The sequence below is a fragment of the Hyperolius riggenbachi genome, chromosome 7 (assembly GCF_040937935.1).
Source record: "Hyperolius riggenbachi isolate aHypRig1 chromosome 7, aHypRig1.pri, whole genome shotgun sequence".
In the NCBI taxonomy this organism is placed as follows: domain Eukaryota; kingdom Metazoa; phylum Chordata; class Amphibia; order Anura; family Hyperoliidae; genus Hyperolius; species Hyperolius riggenbachi.
In genome coordinates, this window is record NC_090652.1 from 302547348 (window position 1) to 302569189 (window position 21842).

Genomic DNA, 21842 nt, shown 5'->3' on the forward strand with positions numbered 1-21842 from the left:
ATCCCCCCTCAGACCAGGGCCGGTGCAGTGTCTGGGGACAGGCACAAGTTGAGACACCAGAATATCTGCAACTATCCTGCAGCTCACAGCACCGCCCCCTTTCTTTCCCAGCTACAGTTGACTTTGGATCGATCAGCAGCGTGTGTACAGAGCGTGGAGCAGCAGTGTGTGTACAGAGAATGGAGCAGCAGCGTGTGTACAGAGCATGGAGCAGCAGCGTGTGCACAGAGCATGGAGCAGCAGCGTGTGTACAGAGCATGGAGCAGCAGCGTGTCTACAGAGCATGGAGCAGCAGCGTGTGTACTGAGCATGGAGCAGCTGCGTGTGTACAGAGCATGGAACAGCAGTGTGTGTGCAGAGCATGGAGCAGCAGTATGTGTACAAAACATGGAGCAGTAGTGTGTGTACAGAGCAGGGAGCAGCAATGTGTGTACAGAGCATGGAACAGCAGCGTGTGCACAGAGCATGGAGCAGCAATGTGTGTACAGAGTATGGAACAGCAGTGTGTGTACAGAGCATGGAGCAGCAGTATGTTTACAAAACATGGAGCAGTAGTGTGTGTACAGAGCACGGAGCAGCAATGTGTGTACAGAGCATGGAGCAGCAGCGTGTGTACAGAGCATGGAGCAGCAGCGTGTGTAGTGAGCATGGAGCAGCTGCGTGTGTACAGAGCATGGAACAGCAGTGTGTGTGCAGAGCATGGAGCAGCAGTATGTGTACAAAACATGGAGCAGTAGTGTGTGTACAGAGCAGGGAGCAGCAATGTGTGTACAGAGCATGGAACAGCAGCGTGTGCACAGAGCATGGAGCAGCAATGTGTGTACAGAGTATGGAACAGCAGTGTGTGTACAGAGCATGGAGCAGCAGTATGTTTACAAAACATGGAGCAGTAGTGTGTGTACAGAGCACGGAGCAGCAATGTGTGTACAGAGCATGGAGCAGCAGCGTGTGTACAGAGCATGGAGCAGCAGCGTGTGTACAGAGCATGAAGCAGCAGCGTGTGTACAAAGCATGGAACAGCAGCGTGTGTACAGAGCATGAAGCAGCAATGTGTGTACAGAGCATGGAGCAGCAGTGTGTGTACAGAGCATGGAGTAGCAATGTGTGTACAAAGCAGGGAGGAGCAGTGTGTGTACAGAACGTGGAGCAGCAGCATGTGTACAAAGTGTGGAGCAGCATCATGTGTACAGAGCATGGAGCAGCAGCGTGTGTACAGAGCATGGAGCAGCAGCGTGTGTACAGAGCATGGAGCAGCAGCGTGTGTACAGAGCATGGAGCAGCAGCGTGTGTACAGAGCATGGAGCAGCAGCGTGTGTACAGAGCATGGAGCAGCAGCGTGTGTACAGAGCATGGAGCAGCAGGGTGTGTACAGAGCATGGAGCAGCAGCATGTGTACAGAGTGTGGAGCAGAAGCATATGTTCAGAGCGTGGAGCAGCAGCATGTGTACGGAGCATGGAGCAGCAGTGCGTGTACAGAGCATGGAGTAGCAGTGCGTGTACAGAGCATGGAGCAGCAGTGTGTGTACAGAGCATGGAGCAGCAGTGTGTGTACAGAGCATGGAGTAGCAGCGTGTGTAGAGAGCATGGACCAGCAGCATGTGTACGGTGCATGGAGCAGCAGTGCGTGTACAGAGCATGGAGCAGCAGTGCGTGTACAGAGCATGGAGTAGCAGTGCGTGTACAGAGCATGGAGCAGCAGTGTGTGTACAGAGCATGGAGCAGTAGTGTGTACAGAGCATGGAGCAACAGCGTGTGTACAGAGCATGGTGCAGCAGGGTGTGTACAGAGCATGGAGCAGCAGCGTGTGTACAGAGCATGGAGCAGCAGCGTGTGTACAGAGCATGGAACAGCAGCGTGTGTACAGAGCATGGAGTAGCAGTGCGTGTACAGAGCATGGAGCAGCAGTGTGTGTACAGAGCATGGAGCAGTAGTGTGTACAGAGCATGGAGCAACAGCGTGTGTACAGAGCATGGTGCAGCAGGGTGTGTACAGAGCATGGAGCAGCAGCGTGTGTACAGAGCATGAAGCAGCAGCGTGTGTACAAAGCATGGAACAGCAGCGTGTGTACAGAGCATGAAGCAGCAATGTGTGTACAGAGCATGGAGCAGCAGTGTGTGTACAGAGCATGGAGTAGCAATGTGTGTACAAAGCAGGGAGGAGCAGTGTGTGTACAGAACGTGGAGCAGCAGCATGTGTACAAAGTGTGGAGCAGCATCATGTGTACAGAGCATGGAGCAGCAGAGTGTGTACAGAGCATGGAGCAGCAGCGTGTGTACAGAGCATGGAGCAGCAGCGTGTGTACAGAGCATGGAGCAGCAGCGTGTGTACAGAGCATGGAGCAGCAGCGTGTGTACAGAGCATGGTGCAGCAGCGTGTGTACAGAGCATGGAGCAGCAGTGTGTGTACAGAGCGTGGAGCAGCAGTGTGTGTACAGAGAATGGAGCAGCAGCGTGTGTACAGAGCATGGAGCAGCAGCGTGTGCACAGAGCATGGAGCAGCAGCGTGTGTACAGAGCATGGAGCAGCAGCGTGTCTACAGAGCATGGAGCAGCAGCGTGTGTACTGAGCATGGAGCAGCTGCGTGTGTACAGAGCATAGAACAGCAGTGTGTGTGCAGAGCATGGAGCAGCAGTATGTGTACAAAACATGGAGCAGTAGTGTGTGTACAGAGCAGGGAGCAGCAATGTGTGTACAGAGCATGGAACAGCAGCGTGTGCACAGAGCATGGAGCAGCAATGTGTGTACAGAGTATGGAACAGCAGTGTGTGTACAGAGCATGGAGCAGCAGTATGTTTACAAAACATGGAGCAGTAGTGTGTGTACAGAGCACGGAGCAGCAATGTGTGTACAGAGCATGGAGCAGCAGCGTGTGTACAGAGCATGGAGCAGCAGCGTGTGTAGTGAGCATGGAGCAGCTGCGTGTGTACAGAGCATGGAACAGCAGTGTGTGTGCAGAGCATGGAGCAGCAGTATGTGTACAAAACATGGAGCAGTAGTGTGTGTACAGAGCAGGGAGCAGCAATGTGTGTACAGAGCATGGAACAGCAGCGTGTGCACAGAGCATGGAGCAGCAATGTGTGTACAGAGTATGGAACAGCAGTGTGTGTACAGAGCATGGAGCAGCAGTATGTTTACAAAACATGGAGCAGTAGTGTGTGTACAGAGCACGGAGCAGCAATGTGTGTACAGAGCATGGAGCAGCAGCGTGTGTACAGAGCATGGAGCAGCAGCGTGTGTACAGAGCATGAAGCAGCAGCGTGTGTACAAAGCATGGAACAGCAGCGTGTGTACAGAGCATGAAGCAGCAGTGTGTGTACAGAGCATGGAGTAGCAATGTGTGTACAAAGCAGGGAGGAGCAGTGTGTGTACAGAACGTGGAGCAGCATCATGTGTACAGAGCATGGAGCAGCAGCGTGTGTACAGAGCATGGAGCAGCAGCGTGTGTACAGAGCATGGAGCAGCAGCGTGTGTACAGAGCATGGAGCAGCAGCGTGTGTACAGAGCATGGAGCAGCAGCGTGTGTACAGAGCATGGAGCAGCAGCGTGTGTACAGAGCATGGAGCAGCAGGGTGTGTACAGAGCATGCAGCAGCAGCATGTGTACAGAGTGTGGAGCAGAAGCATATGTTCAGAGCGTGGAGCAGCAGCATGTGTACGGAGCATGGAGCAGCAGTGCGTGTACAGAGCATGGAGTAGCAGTGCGTGTACAGAGCATGGAGCAGCAGTGTGTGTACAGAGCATGGAGCAGCAGTGTGTGTACAGAGCATGGAGTAGCAGCGTGTATAGAGAGCATGGACCAGCAGCGTGTGTACAGAGCATGGAGCAGCAGCATGTGTACGGAGCATGGAGCAGCAGTGCGTGTACAGAGCATGGAGCAGCAGTGTGTGTACAGAGCATGGAGCAGCAGTGTGTGTACAGAGCATGGAGTAGCAGCGTGTGTACAGAGCATGGACCAGCAGCATGTGTACGGTGCATGGAGCAGCAGTGCGTGTACAGAGCATGGAGCAGCAGTGCGTGTACAGAGCATGGAGTAGCAGTGCGTGTACAGAGCATGGAGCAGCAGTGTGTGTACAGAGCATGGAGCAGTAGTGTGTACAGAGCATGGAGCAACAGCGTGTGTACAGAGCATGGTGCAGCAGGGTGTGTACAGAGCATGGAGCAGCAGCGTGTGTACAGAGCATGGAGCAGCAGCGTGTATACAGAGCATGGAGTAGCAGCGTGTGTACAGAGCATGGACCAGCAGCATGTGTACGGAGCATGGAGCAGCAGTGCGTGTACAGAGCATGGAGCAGCAGTGTGTGTACAGAGCATGGAGTAGCAGCGTGTGTACAGAGCATGGACCAGCAGCGTGTGTACAGAGCATGGACCAGCAGCATGTGTACGGAGCATGGAGCAGCAGTGCGTGTACAGAGCATGGAGCAGCAGTGTGTGTGCAGAGCATGGAGCAGCAGTATGTGTACAAAACATGGAGCAGTAGTGTGTGTACAGAGCAGGGAGCAGCAATGTGTGTACAGAGCATGGACCAGCAGCGTGTGTACAGAGCATGGAGCAGCAGCATGTGTACGGAGCATGGAGCAGCAGTGCGTGTACAGAGCATGGAGCAGCAGTGCGTGTACAGAGCATGGAGTAGCAGTGCGTGTACAGAGCATGGAGCAGCAGTGTGTGTACAGAGCATGGAGCAGTAGTGTGTACAGAGCATGGAGCAACAGCGTGTGTACAGAGCATGGTGCAGCAGGGTGTGTACAGAGCATGGAGCAGCAGCGTGTGTACAGAGCATGGAGCAGCAGCGTGTGTACAGAGCATGGAGTAGCAGCGTGTGTACAGAGCATGGACCAGCAGCATGTGTACGGAGCATGGAGCAGCAGTGCGTGTACAGAGCATGGAGCAGCAGTGTGTGTACAGAGCATGGAGTAGCAGCGTGTGTACAGAGCATGGACCAGCAGCATGTGTACGGAGCATGGAGCAGCAGTGCGTGTACAGAGCATGGAGCAGCAGTGTGTGTGCAGAGCATGGAGCAGCAGTATGTGTACAAAACATGGAGCAGTAGTGTGTGTACAGAGCAGGGAGCAGCAATGTGTGTACAGAGCATGGAACAGCAGCGTGTGCACAGAGCATGGAGCAGCAATGTGTGTACAGAGTATGGAACAGCAGTGTGTGTACAGAGCATGGAGCAGCAGTATGTTTACAAAACATGGAGCAGTAGTGTGTGTACAGAGCACGGAGCAGCAATGTGTGTACAGAGCATGGAGCAGCAGCGTGTGTACAGAGCATGGAGCAGCAGCGTGTGTACAGAGCATGAAGCAGCAGCGTGTGTACAAAGCATGGAACAGCAGCGTGTGTACAGAGCATGAAGCAGCAATGTGTGTACAGAGCATGGAGCAGCAGTGTGTGTACAGAGCATGGAGTAGCAATGTGTGTACAAAGCAGGGAGGAGCAGTGTGTGTACAGAACGTGGAGCAGCAGCATGTGTACAAAGTGTGGAGCAGCATCATGTGTACAGAGCATGGAGCAGCAGCGTGTGTACAGAGCATGGAGCAGCAGCGTGTGTACAGAGCATGGAGCAGCAGCGTGTGTACAGAGCATGGAGCAGCAGCGTGTGTACAGAGCATGGAGCAGCAGCGTGTGTACAGAGCATGGAGCAGCAGCGTGTGTACAGAGCATGGAGCAGCAGGGTGTGTACAGAGCATGGAGCAGCAGCATGTGTACAGAGTGTGGAGCAGAAGCATATGTTCAGAGCGTGGAGCAGCAGCATGTGTACGGAGCATGGAGCAGCAGTGCGTGTACAGAGCATGGAGTAGCAGTGCGTGTACAGAGCATGGAGCAGCAGTGTGTGTACAGAGCATGGAGCAGCAGTGTGTGTACAGAGCATGGAGTAGCAGCGTGTGTAGAGAGCATGGACCAGCAGCGTGTGTACAGAGCATGGAGCAGCAGCATGTGTACGGAGCATGGAGCAGCAGTGCGTGTACAGAGCATGGAGCAGCAGTGTGTGTACAGAGCATGGAGCAGCAGTGTGTGTACAGAGCATGGAGTAGCAGCGTGTGTACAGAGCATGGACCAGCAGCATGTGTACGGTGCATGGAGCAGCAGTGCGTGTACAGAGCATGGAGCAGCAGTGCGTGTACAGAGCATGGAGTAGCAGTGCGTGTACAGAGCATGGAGCAGCAGTGTGTGTACAGAGCATGGAGCAGTAGTGTGTACAGAGCATGGAGCAACAGCGTGTGTACAGAGCATGGTGCAGCAGGGTGTGTACAGAGCATGGAGCAGCAGCGTGTGTACAGAGCATGGAGCAGCAGCGTGTGTACAGAGCATGGAACAGCAGCGTGTGTACAGAGCATGGAGTAGCAGTGCGTGTACAGAGCATGGAGCAGCAGTGTGTGTACAGAGCATGGAGCAGTAGTGTGTACAGAGCATGGAGCAACAGCGTGTGTACAGAGCATGGTGCAGCAGGGTGTGTACAGAGCATGAAGCAGCAGCGTGTGTACAGAGCATGAAGCAGCAGCGTGTGTACAAAGCATGGAACAGCAGCGTGTGTACAGAGCATGAAGCAGCAATGTGTGTACAGAGCATGGAGCAGCAGTGTGTGTACAGAGCATGGAGTAGCAATGTGTGTACAAAGCAGGGAGGAGCAGTGTGTGTACAGAACGTGGAGCAGCAGCATGTGTACAAAGTGTGGAGCAGCATCATGTGTACAGAGCATGGAGCAGCAGAGTGTGTACAGAGCATGGAGCAGCAGCGTGTGTACAGAGCATGGAGCAGCAGCGTGTGTACAGAGCATGGAGCAGCAGCGTGTGTACAGAGCATGGAGCAGCAGTGTGTGTACAGAGCGTGGAGCAGCAGTGTGTGTACAGAGAATGGAGCAGCAGCGTGTGTACAGAGCATGGAGCAGCAGCGTGTGCACAGAGCATGGAGCAGCAGCGTGTGTACAGAGCATGGAGCAGCAGCGTGTCTACAGAGCATGGAGCAGCAGCGTGTGTACTGAGCATGGAGCAGCTGCGTGTGTACAGAGCATGGAACAGCAGTGTGTGTGCAGAGCATGGAGCAGCAGTATGTGTACAAAACATGGAGCAGTAGTGTGTGTACAGAGCAGGGAGCAGCAATGTGTGTACAGAGCATGGAACAGCAGCGTGTGCACAGAGCATGGAGCAGCAATGTGTGTACAGAGTATGGAACAGCAGTGTGTGTACAGAGCATGGAGCAGCAGTATGTTTACAAAACATGGAGCAGTAGTGTGTGTACAGAGCACGGAGCAGCAATGTGTGTACAGAGCATGGAGCAGCAGCGTGTGTGCAGAGCATGGAGCAGCAGCGTGTGTACTGAGCATGGAGCAGCTGCGTGTGTACAGAGCATGGAACAGCAGTGTGTGTGCAGAGCATGGAGCAGCAGTATGTGTACAAAACATGGAGCAGTAGTGTGTGTACAGAGCAGGGAGCAGCAATGTGTGTACAGAGCATGGAACAGCAGCGTGTGCACAGAGCATGGAGCAGCAATGTGTGTACAGAGTATGGAACAGCAGTGTGTGTACAGAGCATGGAGCAGCAGTATGTTTACAAAACATGGAGCAGTAGTGTGTGTACAGAGCACGGAGCAGCAATGTGTGTACAGAGCATGGAGCAGCAGCGTGTGTACAGAGCATGGAGCAGCAGCGTGTGTACAGAGCATGAAGCAGCAGCGTGTGTACAAAGCATGGAACAGCAGCGTGTGTACAGAGCATGAAGCAGCAATGTGTGTACAGAGCATGGAGCAGCAGTGTGTGTACAGAGCATGGAGTAGCAATGTGTGTACAAAGCAGGGAGGAGCAGTGTGTGTACAGAACGTGGAGCAGCATCATGTGTACAGAGCATGGAGCAGCAGCGTGTGTACAGAGCATGGAGCAGCAGCGTGTGTACAGAGCATGGAGCAGCAGCGTGTGTACAGAGCATGGAGCAGCAGCGTGTGTACAGAGCATGGAGCAGCAGCGTGTGTACAGAGCATGGAGCAGCAGTGTGTGTACAGAGCATGGAGCAGCAGGGTGTGTACAGAGCATGGAGCAGCAGCATGTGTACAGAGTGTGGAGCAGAAGCATATGTTCAGAGCGTGGAGCAGCAGCATGTGTACGGAGCATGGAGCAGCAGTGCGTGTACAGAGCATGGAGTAGCAGTGCGTGTACAGAGCATGGAGCAGCAGTGTGTGTACAGAGCATGGAGCAGCAGTGTGTGTACAGAGCATGGAGTAGCAGCGTGTGTAGAGAGCATGGACCAGCAGCGTGTGTACAGAGCATGGAGCAGCAGCATGTGTACGGAGCATGGAGCAGCAGTGCGTGTACAGAGCATGGAGCAGCAGTGTGTGTACAGAGCATGGAGCAGCAGTGTGTGTACAGAGCATGGAGTAGCAGCGTGTGTACAGAGCATGGACCAGCAGCATGTGTACGGTGCATGGAGCAGCAGTGCGTGTACAGAGCATGGAGCAGCAGTGCGTGTACAGAGCATGGAGTAGCAGTGCGTGTACAGAGCATGGAGCAGCAGTGTGTGTACAGAGCATGGAGCAGTAGTGTGTACAGAGCATGGAGCAACAGCGTGTGTACAGAGCATGGTGCAGCAGGGTGTGTACAGAGCATGGAGCAGCAGCGTGTGTACAGAGCATGGAGCAGCAGCGTGTGTACAGAGCATGGAGTAGCAGCGTGTGTACAGAGCATGGACCAGCAGCATGTGTACGGAGCATGGAGCAGCAGTGCGTGTACAGAGCATGGAGCAGCAGTGTGTGTACAGAGCATGGAGTAGCAGCGTGTGTACAGAGCATGGACCAGCAGCATGTGTACGGAGCATGGAGCAGCAGTGCGTGTACAGAGCATGGAGCAGCAGTGCGTGTACAGAGCATGGAGTAGCAGTGCGTGTACAGAGCATGGAGCAGCAGTGTGTGTACAGAGCATGGAGCAGTAGTGTGTACAGAGCATGGAGCAGCAGCGTGTGTACACAGCATGGGGCAGCTCCGGGGAACTTAACAGAGTCAGGTATGAGCACAGCCCTGTGCTCTGCTGTGTGAATGCTTCACTTTCCCTTTCATTAGCAATGTCGGCTGTCCTCATTATTATCTGCACCCAAACTGCTCCTGATCGATCCCGTTGTTGATCAGGAGCAATTTGGACATTTAGGAAATAGTTGTCAGATCCTGTCACTCGGATGGGAAATTGCACTATCTATACCCAGCATGATGTCCTGCCATATTATTATACTGTATTGTGCGTGGCTGAGGGAGACCTTTCAGGAATCCCCCCCTTGAAAATCCTGGGTTTGCCCCTGCAGACGGGAGGCTGAACTGCGGGTTTGTCGGGCAGTACAGCATCCCATCTGTTGCCCACAAGCGCTATTCGGGTGCAATTGCAATTCAGGCGAACGGCAGCATTTGTGACAGCACACAAGTCAGCGCTTGGCACGCGGCGGTGTTACTACGCGACAGAGAAACGCGACATGTCTTGTCTAAGCATGGAGGGGGGCCTGTCCAGCACCGAGTGCTAAGGCCTCTTTCAGATGGGAAGCTGAGCTGCATGCTTGTCGAGCAGTTCAGTGTCCCATCTACCGCCCGCAAGTGCAATTCAGGTGCAATTAAAATACAGTGGTTATAACAACAAGTGTATCAGTTGCAGATAAGCGGTTGTGTTACCCGGTGGCAGAGAACCGCAACATGTCGCGTCTGAGCACAGCTGAGGCCATGCCCAGATGCGACTGGGAGAGCACTGCCTGTCTAGCACCGGTACCAAGCTCTAACAAGTGGCTGCCCTCTGCAGGAGAGCTGCTGACAGGTGGTGACTTTACCGCCTATCTGTCACCTCTACTGTCTGTGCTACAGACTTCAATCTTTTTAGAGAGATTCCATCTATGCCCCACCCTCTTGTATTCTACACACTAGGATAATGAAATCTAACAATAACCGCAGCAGCCTCTCCTACAGAATCTGTGCCTAACTCCTTCACTCCGCTGCTACTGGTTCTGTTTGAATGTTAAGACAGCATTATTAGCTGCAGAGGCCTTATTTCACAGAAAAAAAAGTTATATTTGAGCATTTTGACCCCTAAACCATTAGGTGCATGGAGATATGATTTCATTTAGCAAATACAGATTGTTTTTTAGTAATGAGCTTAATGACCTAATTACGATTATGCAAAATTTTGCATTCATGGGGAATTTTGTAAATACGTTCGTTTTTGATTATTTTGATCGTTTAGGTAACACAAACAAATCAGAATTTCGGAAATTCACCCGTTCTCGAAATTGTGTTCCAGTCCAGAGGCTCCTGATGCATTTAAAGCGACAGCACTTGCAGGGACCTTTTCACTATTAGATATTGCAAGCCCCAAAACCAAGTGTCTCAGCATGCATGACCTTTAAGTGCACCTTGACAAAGAGCACCTGTCTTAGAAGTGGCTGCAGGTAGAGCCTCCTGATGCATTTAAAGTGACAGCACGTGCAGCGACCTTTGCATTATCAGATATTGCAAAGCCCAAAACCAAGTGTCCCAACATGACAGCTAAGTGCACCATGGCAAAGAGCACCTGTCTTAGAAGTGGCTGCAGATATTGCCTCCTGATACATTTAAAGCGGATCCGAGATGAAAAACTAACTATAACAAGTAACTTGTCTATATATCTTATCTAAAGTTTAGATAGTTTACACAGCAAATCTAGCTGCAAACAGCTTCAATAGAATATGATTATTTCTTCCTGTAATACAATGGGCTTGATTCACAAAAGAGTGCTAACTGTTAGCACAACCGTTTTCACGTGAATTTTCGCACTGCGCGCGATCGCGAATTTTCGCGCGAAACGATAACGTTCCATTAACCTACAAACCGAACTGCACCACAAGTGTGCTGGCTGTCCCAGCTGTCACTTCTGCCTTACTTCCCTTGCCTGTCATAGGTAGCTACAGGTGACCCTTAGTTTTAGGTAGCCAGAGATACCCTCAGTATTAAGTAGCTACAGGTGTCCCTTAGCATTAGGTAACCAGAAGCACCCTCAATATTAAAGCGAACCTAAACTGAGAAGGATATGGATTTTTACATTTAAAATAATACCAGTTGCCCAACTCTCCTGCTGATCCTGTGTCTCTAATACTTTCAGCCACAGCCCCTGAACAAGCATGCAGATCAGATGCTCTGACTAAAGTCAGACTGGATTAGCTGCATGCTTGTTTCAGGTGTAGCTGCAGCCAAACAGATCAGCAGGCCTGCCAGGCAACTGGTATTGTTTAAAAGGAAACATCCATATCCCTAGGTTCCCGCTAAGTAGCTAGAGGTACCCATGACTAAAGGGAGATCGCTTCAGTGGTATACCGAGAGCTGGGAGAGTAACCTCTCATTTACACTCTCATCAGGACTCTGTATAGGGAAGGAGGGAGGGAGACACTCTAGGAAGGGAGTGCCTTGCCTCTCCATCATCAGGTGCCTGTAGGCACGTGCCTAAAGAGCCTTGTGGTCCAGCCCTGATTGTTTGCGCACACACTGCAGACAGATTTCCAATAAACTTTAGCATGAAATTTATTGGGAATCGTCCTAGCGCCATCGCCTCCACCTCCTGGCCTGCTCCACCCATGTAATGTCTTTGTGTGTGTGTTGTCCCCCCCCCCCCCCCCCCCCCCCGCCGGGCCTGTGGTGGGGGTTGAAGGCTCACCTGTTACATTGTTGTGATTCCTCCAGGGAGCGACTTTACCACCTGACACTGGCGCACTTACTGACGTCACTACATGACAATAAAAAAAGACGTTGGACAGAGTTGTGACAGGTGAGCATCATGCAACACTCACCACGGGCCCATGCGGGGCGGTGGTTAGGACAGATACAATTCGGGGGACATCAGTCAGAGGGCTGTTGGGTCTGTCAATCATTCGGAAATTAAACGCTGTTACCACCGCGCACCCCATCGAGCCCTTGCACCCGAAACTTTCCAGCATGCCTGATCGATCCCTTCGACCAACTTTGGGTGGCCATCAAGGCTGGCACTACCATTGAGGCAAAGGGGGCAATTGCCCCAGGGCCACTGCAGCTGGACCCCTGCTGGTCTTCTCCCCTGACTACCTCCTGTAACTGCCCTGCCCGATATTACTGACATGATCACAATACTTATGCTACCTGCTGCCGCTCATCTTCGCCCCATACAGACACCAGCCGATTCCCTCCCCCCCCCCCCCAGAACATGCCGCACTACTACTTGTGCAGCCTTGAAGAGGCTTACACCCCCCCCCCCTCCTGGGGTAACCCAAAGCTTCCTGCTGTGCCCCGGGGGCCTCTGCAATGCTTTTGGCTGTATTGTATATTGTATTTCACCTGTCCCGATGCTGTTTGGTGCTTTATTGGAGGCAGGGGGCCCCCAGCTTAAGTTTGCCCCAGTGCCCCTTGAACCACCACGTTGCGTCATCGATATCTGCCATATTCAATCATTATGATGGAATCGGCCAGATATTGATGCAGAGAATACAGGGCACCCTTACTTTATAAAATAGAATCTTGTAGATAGCTCACATCCTCTTTGCAATGTTCCCACGGCAAAACAGAGCACCTAAAACACTTGGCAAAGGCTGGCGTCTGTACATTGCAGCACCTTATATGTCCCTAAAGTTCCAGTAATCGAGTTTAGAGGACAGGTAGCTGCAGAGGATAATGCTCTGACTCAGGCTATTCTTTGAAATGCTGGCTGGAATGTATGCGGAATGTTGAGTCCCAGCCAGGAACAGCTTGTTCCTAGAAGGTCAACTCATGCAACCTGGACTGCCTTTCCCCAATCTTCTCACTTCCCAGAGTACAATACATCACTTGCTCTTTTTTTCAAACCAAGTCAAACCCCAGGAGCAACTGCATGGAACGGAAAAAAGAGATTTCTAGCAAAGAAAATAAATTAAATAGGTCACAGTGTTTAATGGTTTCCTGACCTCTGATTATTTTTTGCTTCCAGTTAAGCAGTTATCTAGAAACAGAAGCAGGTGACATCTTGACAATTGTCTGAAAGGTGCCACTGTCCTTACCATCCTATGTCTCTAAAATAAAAGGAAATTAAGAAGGAGGGGAGGGGGGAGAAGAGGGAAGGAAAGAAAGGATATGGGCAGGTGTTCAGGTCAACCAATCTCTAGCACACAGTGTTGGGTCTAAGGTCGGCCTGGCCACAAACACCTGGCCTGCAAAACACAGGCAAGAGAGGTATGTGTAACCTTCACTGCCCACTGGGTAAACCTGGTGGTGATGGAAGGAAGGAAGGAATGCTTGGCTGTAGGGTGGAGTCGGTATCACTGCCACGGCTTGCATACAGGCCGGCCTCCTCTTCTTCTCCTCCTCCATCTACTTCACTGTCCTCCTCAGCTGTATCCTCCTCTTCTGCTGCACTCTCCTTTTCCACTGCTCTCCCCAAGCTTCGCAGTGTCTATTCCCCCACACAGGTACCACGTTGTCATGCTGTGTTGCGGATGTTGTGCCTGGAAACTAATAGCCACACCAGACCTGCACTGCTGTCTGCTCCACAGGCACAGGCCAATGACTGGCTGATCCCACACAGCCTCACTGTTGGAAAAGTTGTCTGTGACAATGCTACTAATCTGTGGTCTGCAACTTGGGCAACTTGACTCACGTGCTTGTATGGCACGTGTGTTGAACCTGAATGTGCAATGTTTCGTGAACAAGTAACCGTCATTTCAGGACATCCTTAGGCAGGCCATAAAAGTGGCTGCCCATTTTAGGAGATCCTAGACTGCCGCGGCTTGCCTTGCTGACATTCAGTGGCAATTCAACATGCCAGTAAGACACTTCATTTGTGACAGCCCTACAAGACGGAATTCAACATTGCTTACGTTGGACCAGCTGATCAAGCAGCAACGTGCTGTCAGTGAGTACCTCTGTCAACTGGGTTGTAGAACAAACTCTGAGGAGCTTGTTTTTTTCCAACAAAGTACTGGATTCATATGCGCGATGTCTGCAGATTTTTGCATCCTTTTGAGGAGATCACTAATGTGTTCAATACAAAGATATGAAGAAGGAGTCCGCACACAGAATTGCAGGAACAACCAGTGCTAAATGTATTGTTCCATCAGATACACGTGCAATCTATGTCAGACCTGCAAGGCCGATGATCGTTTCGGGGCCACTTAGGGTCCCCTTTGTCAAGGCAAGAAGCAGAAAGACATATACGTTCTTGCCTTGACAAAGGGGACCCTAAGTGGCCCTGGACGAGCCCTGATTGTTCCTGCAAGTCTGTGGGCGGACTCCTTCCTCATATCTGTGTATTGAGCAGCCTGGGAGCCCAGCACCAGCATCCACACGTCTTGGTGTGCGGTTCTACTACTACTGGATCCCTAATCTGGTCAGTCGCAGCGAAGGCACCATCAGTGATATCATGCCTTACTTTTTTTTTCTGGAGCGTGTCGTGGGATGTGTCATTGACCAGGCCGTGGAAGAGCAGGAGCGGGAAGGGAAGGAAGAGTTAATGCTGTCACAAATTAAAGAGGGAGCTATGTCATCATCTGCTGTACCTGAGCAGAGGAAGGAGTCTGAAGAGGAGTCAGAGGAGGAGGCGACTGTGATGATAAAGAGCAAGAGGAGCAGGCTTCCAAGGGGGCTTCTCACCTTTCGTGGGCCCTGGTCTTGTCCATGTCTGGGGGAAAAAACGCGTCGGACAATGTTGCCCTGGATGAGAAACAGAGGCTGGAGCCTATGGATGGTTGGAAATGTCGATTTCCGATTCCAGGAAAAATCCAATTTATGCCAATTAACAATTCTGTGGATTTCTGAGTAGCCTTTTTTTGGTTAGTTTTTGCATTTTCTGACTGGCCAAATACTTCCGAGTTGTTTCTGCATTCTCCGATTGGTCCAATGCTTTCGAGTTGTGTGATGATCTAAAATTACCGAGTTGTGGTCATGCGGTATCTCCACCAAAATCTGATTTCCGAGTTCTGGAATTTCGAATCCGCAAAATCCGAATGAGCAACCCTACTGAAGCTCTCTGCCTCAAACCTCATTGGAATGGGGCATGTCACAGGAAAGAACCCCTTATGAAAACGATTAGGGAGATGGATCTGTACTGGGTGGCAACCTTGTTACAAGCACAAAATAGCAGAGATGCCACCACCATCACAGAGTGTTGGCAAAATGCAGCATTTCCTTGGCAAGCTGAGAGCAAGGCCGGAGCTACCATAGGAAAAAATGGGCAATTGCCCCAGGGCCCCAGAGCCTGTAGGGACCCCCAAGATGTCCCTCCTTCATTTTAACTGTTGCTACCCAGGGACTCTGCAGAGTCTTTGGCAGAGTAGCGTCTCATCTATGCTGACGGGCAGGTGAAACACTACACTGACATAGACACTGCAGAGGCACCAGGGAGCACAGTTAAGTTGGCAGGTGATTGAGGGAGGATCAAGCCAGCTCAGGGGCCCAGGAGGGAAATGTGGCTGCAACAAAGGGCCCCTAATGACGCTTTTAGGTCGGGAGTTTCTGTTGGGGGGCCCCCATGCTAAGTTTGCCCTAGGGCCCAATTGTTACTTGAACCGGCCCTGATTGAGAGACACGCAGCAGTATGCCGTTGTTCAGGGTGGTGGTGGTACAGGAGGAAGAGAAAATCCAAGCTGAAGATGTGCCTGTAAAACTCCCCCACTTGCAAGAACAGGACAAATTGCTGGCAGTGGTGATGAGCCAATCACTTCTGATATGAGCTCCTTCTTCCGTCCAATGCGTTAACAGGAGGCTTCTGGGTCCACCCTCAGGGAACACTTCGACCACCAAGTTGGCAACTTTCTTGGGTTATGATAGTTGCGGACACTCTGAGGAGCCACTGGAATTCTGGGTGTGCAGGCTTGATCTGTGGCCCAGAGCCGGGACAAGGTCCTTCAGCACCCAAGGCTGAGACACCAAAGTGCGCCCCTCCATCCCTCCCACCCCAGCCATCACACACTGATTGCTATTAGACTAATAGGTGCCCCAGGGCCCCCAACCTCCCCAACACCTTAATCTCTAGTTATCTGGCTTGCAGTAACTGTCATGTATCCTTTTTCTTATTTCTCTCTGCTTCAAACACAATTGGGAATGACAGCTGAATGAATTGTGCACCCCCTCCTACACTGCACCCTGAGGCTGGAGCCTCTCCAGCCTCTGCCTCGGCCCGACCCTGCTGTGGCCAGAGCTGTCATGATTTGCCATGTGACTAAAGGGGAGTGGTTCAGGCTGACTGTGAGTGAGCAAGCAGTAGTAGGTCAATGAGGAGGAAGTAAGGGACATTCAATTGGTTCGGCAAGTATTTTGCTTTTTTGATTTTGTAAAAAACATTTTATGGAAAATAAAAAACTTTAAGCATAATTAATTTGAAAACTAATGTTCTCTTAAATGAAATGTGTGGCTGAACGGGTTTCCATCATCACAGCGGCGGGGCATTTTAGGAAGATTTCCTGCGGGGACCTTAATTCCTCTGTAATCCGAAATCTGTTTTCGTGAACCTATTTTTAGGTGAACTCTCTTGTCTTCATTTAATTGTAAGTTCGAGTCTGCAGCCAGTTTCCACTGTAATTGCTGTTGCATTAGTAACTTAATTAAGACAATGATTCAGTTATTTTGTGTTACCTTATCCCCCGGCTTTGTATTTTCTTTTTTTTTTTTTCGCCTGTTTTGTGTGCAGAGCGTTTAATTAAGCCCAGTATGATGGAAAATTGCAGCACAGAGAAAAGTTCAAAGAAGAATAACAGACAAAACTTTTCTAAATGTTTTGCCATCAGCTACAACTTTTTTGGTGTCCACAAACATCAGGAATTTTTAAAGGCATGGTGAGGGAATTAGATGATAAATTAAACTAAACATGCACAGGGGATGGAGGGGGGGGCGGGGGGGGGGGAGTAACTAACGACAGGGGAGCAGCATTCGCAACAGCAGGGGGGGCCTACAGCTGGGGGGGGGGGGGCTTCCTTTAACCAATAAAGGGTTCCATCCCTCAGATCAGGTGTTTTTGTAGCTACACTTGTCATGGGTGTGGAGATCATGATGGCCACACTTGTTATATGACCCTTGTATGATGGGCCACAAGGTTGTCACAAGGGGAGGGGCAAGGGAAGGGGTGTGATCATTGGGCGGCACCATGATTTGCAATTCCGCCCCTGATTGAGCAGATGGGATGTACAGATATTTTCTTTAAGACTCCATTATTAATGAAAGCCCATCTGTGAAGCTTTTTGCAGACCACAGATTAGTAGAATTTTCACAGACAACTTTTTCAACAGTGAGGTATAGGCCAGTAAACAAATACCTCCTTTCAACGACACCCCTCCCCCCAACGCACGCACGCACGCGCACACACGCACGCACGCACGCACGCACGCACACACACACACACACACACACACACACACACACGCACGCACGCACGCACGCACGCACGCACGCACGCACACACACACACACACACACACACACACACACTACAAACACACACACACACACACACTACAAACACACACACACTACAAACACACACACACACACAAACACACACACACTACAGACACACACACACTACAAACACACACACACACACACACACACACACACACACAAACACACACACACACACACACACACACACACACACACACACTACAAACACACACACACACACACACACACACACTACAAACACACACACACACACACACACCACACACACACACTACTAACACACACACACACACACACTACAAACGCACACACACACACACACACCACACACACACACACACACCACACACACACACACACACACACACACACACACACACACACACACACACTACAAACACACACACACACACACACACACACACTACAAACACACACACACACACACACACACACACACACACACACACACACACACTACAAACACACACACACACACACACACACACACTACAAACACACACACACACACACACACACACTACAAACACACACACACACACACACACACACACACACACACTACAAACACACACACACACACACACGTGTACACACACACACACACACACACACACACACACACACGCATGTACACACACACACACACACGTACACACACACACACACACACACACACACACACACACACCACACACACACCACACACACACACACACCATACACAAACACACACACACACCACACACACACCACACACACACAGCTACACACACACACCACACACACACACCACACACACACACAGCTACACACACACCACACACACACACCACACACACACACAGCTACACACACACACCACACACACACACACAGCTACACACACACACACACACACAGTACACACACAGTACACACACACACACACCACACACACACACAGCTACACACACACACAGCTACACACAGCTACACACACACACACACACACACACACACACACACACATACACAGTGTGGCCATATAACTAAATATGCCCCTCCTTAGTAAATGTGTCCACAGTAAAAACATCTCCCAGACACCACACTTTCCTTTCACTGTCCCAGACCGCCTATTCTCTCCCACCCGCACACATACACGCACACACACACACCTTAGTAAGTGTGGCCACTGTAAAAATCAATGTTTCACCCTTTCAACCTAGCCATATTTGTTCTCTGCACTCAGGAGTGTTTTTCTCAGTCACACAGGAGTTTATTGACCAATAATTAGTTCTCATTAAAAACCCAATTTCCCAAGCTACAGAGAAGCTGTGATTTATAGCCCTGGATTTTTAACAAACACAGACAAACAAACAAACACAGAACATTTATGTAGCGCTTTTCTCCTGGCGGACTTAAAGCACCAGGGCTGCAGCCACTAGGATTCGCTCTATAGGCAGTAGCAGTGTTAGGGAGACTTGCCCAAGGTCTCCTACTGAATAGGTGCTGGCTTACTGAACAGACAGAGCCAAGATTCGAACCCTGGTCTCCTGTGTCAGAGGCTGAGCCCTTAACCATTAAAATGAATAGGAAAAAAGGGGAACACAGGCTAGTTCTAAGCAAGATTGGGACTGCACGGCACGTACCAATTTTTATCTCATTGTGCCACATCATGTCAATTCAGGGTCCCTTTAACTGCACTATCTAGGGAAATTCTTAATGTTTTAATGTTAAAATGGGATGAAACGCAAAATTTCCTCTTTGTTCTACAAGATTATTTACAGCATAAAACCTACTACCACTACAAAATTGTAGCAGAACAGCATTCAAACAGTTAAACACAGTGCTTTGTTCTTCAGTGGGAAACTCCTTGCTTCAGTGGGCAGCTTCTGGCTGCATCCAAAGAGGTGATAGCATTATTATTTGTTTACATTCCTCCTTTGTCAGCTACCATTAGTAAACGTCAGCAAAGTGCTGAAACTGAGCTCTCTCTGCGTCTAGTTTGTGTGCAACTGAGAAGTGATCACTAGATAGATTTTAATATATAAATACAGCAGCTATGCATAACATTCAATGGCAACTTTCAGCAACATATAAACTGCACTTTGAGAATTTTTGATTTGTAAACAGACAATATTACTTGTGCACAAAAGCAAATATGATAACTGTATGGGTAATAAAAAGTAAGAAAACACATTGTTATTGTCATGTTATGTCAGAGTTGTATCCAATTTATAACACAACCTAGAGTTCTCTTTTAAAGTGAACCTTCGGACTAAAAATCAACTCAGCAGCACTGAAAAGGCCTGGCGTTTCTTTAACAGTTTCACAGCATCAGAACTTTGTTTCTCTTATACAAGCCTCATTTTTAGCTGCACAGAAGAAAACTGCCCGGGCTTTTTTTTCCCTGATGCTGTGCAAAGCATGATGGGATTTCTGATGTTGTTGCTCTCGTTCTGCTGTTTTGGTGCAATTTTTTTTTTTCACATTTTGAATTTGACATTTGAAGCCTAGCATGTGCAGCTGGGAGGGGTAATCAGGACACAGGACAGTTGGAACTGTGTCTCATGCTCCTTGTCACCTTCTTCCAACCAAAAAGATGGCTGCCCCCATGACAAAGATGGCAGCCCCCATGAATCACAAACATTTGCCTGTTCTTTTAAAACAGGGTGGGTAAGAGATTATATTACCTATCTATTCTAATTAGCATAACTAATGTAACTTGATGACAGTATATTTGTTTAGGCTGAAGTTCCCCTTTAAGTTGTCCCTTATTAAACAGTGCCTATCAATTCTGGCCTTCCAAGCCACTGTATCGCTGACTCAGTACCCCGCATGGTTAATTGGAGGAGGTTAGGCAAGGATAGCAGACAGAAGTTGCGCAAACATTTACCGTTTGGATATACAGTGTAGCTGCTGGAATGAGGCTGGAGATCGCTAGCACGGCAGTATGGAAAGACAACATTAAACTTCCACTGAACTGCAGCCCTTCAATACTGATGGAGCTGCCAGAGAATGCATTAAGTAGGGAGCTATATACATTCGCCATGCGTTCCAGCTTCTCCTCGGCGTGAAGTATTTCATGCACACGATACACGAGCTCCCGGTGGCTGTAAATCAAACTACTGTAACGCTTATGAAATAATTACTCTACATGTATTTCAATACTTCAACTCATTTTTTTTTGTTACATTGTTTAAAGCAAGGGAATAAGCGATATCACAGGAGTTCCCAGGATCGGCAAATATTCTCGTATTAATTTGATGGCATACCCAGCCACCTCGTCCAATCAGAGGCGTATCTACAGGGGTGCAGGCATGACAGGTGCCATAGGCGCCGCTTACTGGGGGTGCTGCTCCATAGCATTCCTGGTGTTCTCCATACAGATCCAGGTTTTTATCTGGGGGGAATTTTGCTGCCTGGTTACATCTTTTGGTGGGACAAGCTGCCCAACTGTTATTTGAGGGATATGTATAGGCTGACCTATTGGGATACTCCATTCTTATAAGTAATGCTTCACCCAAGCTTTGACACCCACAACCACATCAACTAAATATTTGGAGGGTGCACCCCATTCCCCATGGGCGGATTTCAATGTTTACCATAGGTGCTGTTTTCCCTAGATCCACCTCTGCGTTCCATATCCACATTTGGACATAATTATTGCTGCATACCGAATTTATAATCCGGTAAAACGGGTAGGGAACCTATGGCTCGGGAGCCATATATGGCTCTTTTGATGGCTACATCTGGCTCAGTTAGGGGTTGAGTCACTAAGCTGCACTGCTCAAGCAGCGCTGCTTAGTGTGACAGCGCAAGTAACATTTTCAAAGTAGGCACGCTACTGCTGTAGCATGCGCTACATACTCACACTCCCCCCAAAACTAACGGCCGCTAACTGTCCCACCCTGGACCATGTCAGGTCCAGTGACTTTGAAGGATGAGATCCCTGCACTTTGATTGGCCCAATAGGCTGTCTGTCACTTGACAAGCAGCCTATTTGGCAGTGCGGGGATCTCGTCCTACAAAGTGAATCAACTCCCAAGTCAGCTAGCTAATTGTACAAGCTATTAGTCGGTATTTCTCCTGTCTGGCTCTGGGGGAAATTGCTGATGTTGCTGAAACCAAATAGAAGCTGAGGACATGTCTGACACTTCCGCTGCCCGGAGGATTAACTGTATACACATCCCCATGGCAACAGGGACGTAAACCCTCTGCTGCGCATGCGCACTGTCCCAGTTTGAAACATATTGTATGGCTCTCATGGAAATACATTTTAAAATAAGTGGCGTTTATGGCTCTCTCAGCCAAAAAGGTTCCTGACCCCTGCGCTAAAACATTGATTTGTGAAGTTCCTTGTTTTAGTTTTATTCAAATAAGTCAAGTCAAACTGATGGGCACTCAAAACCATTGTTGCGAGGAGCATACAAAGATCTTCCTATATACTAAAGGAAGG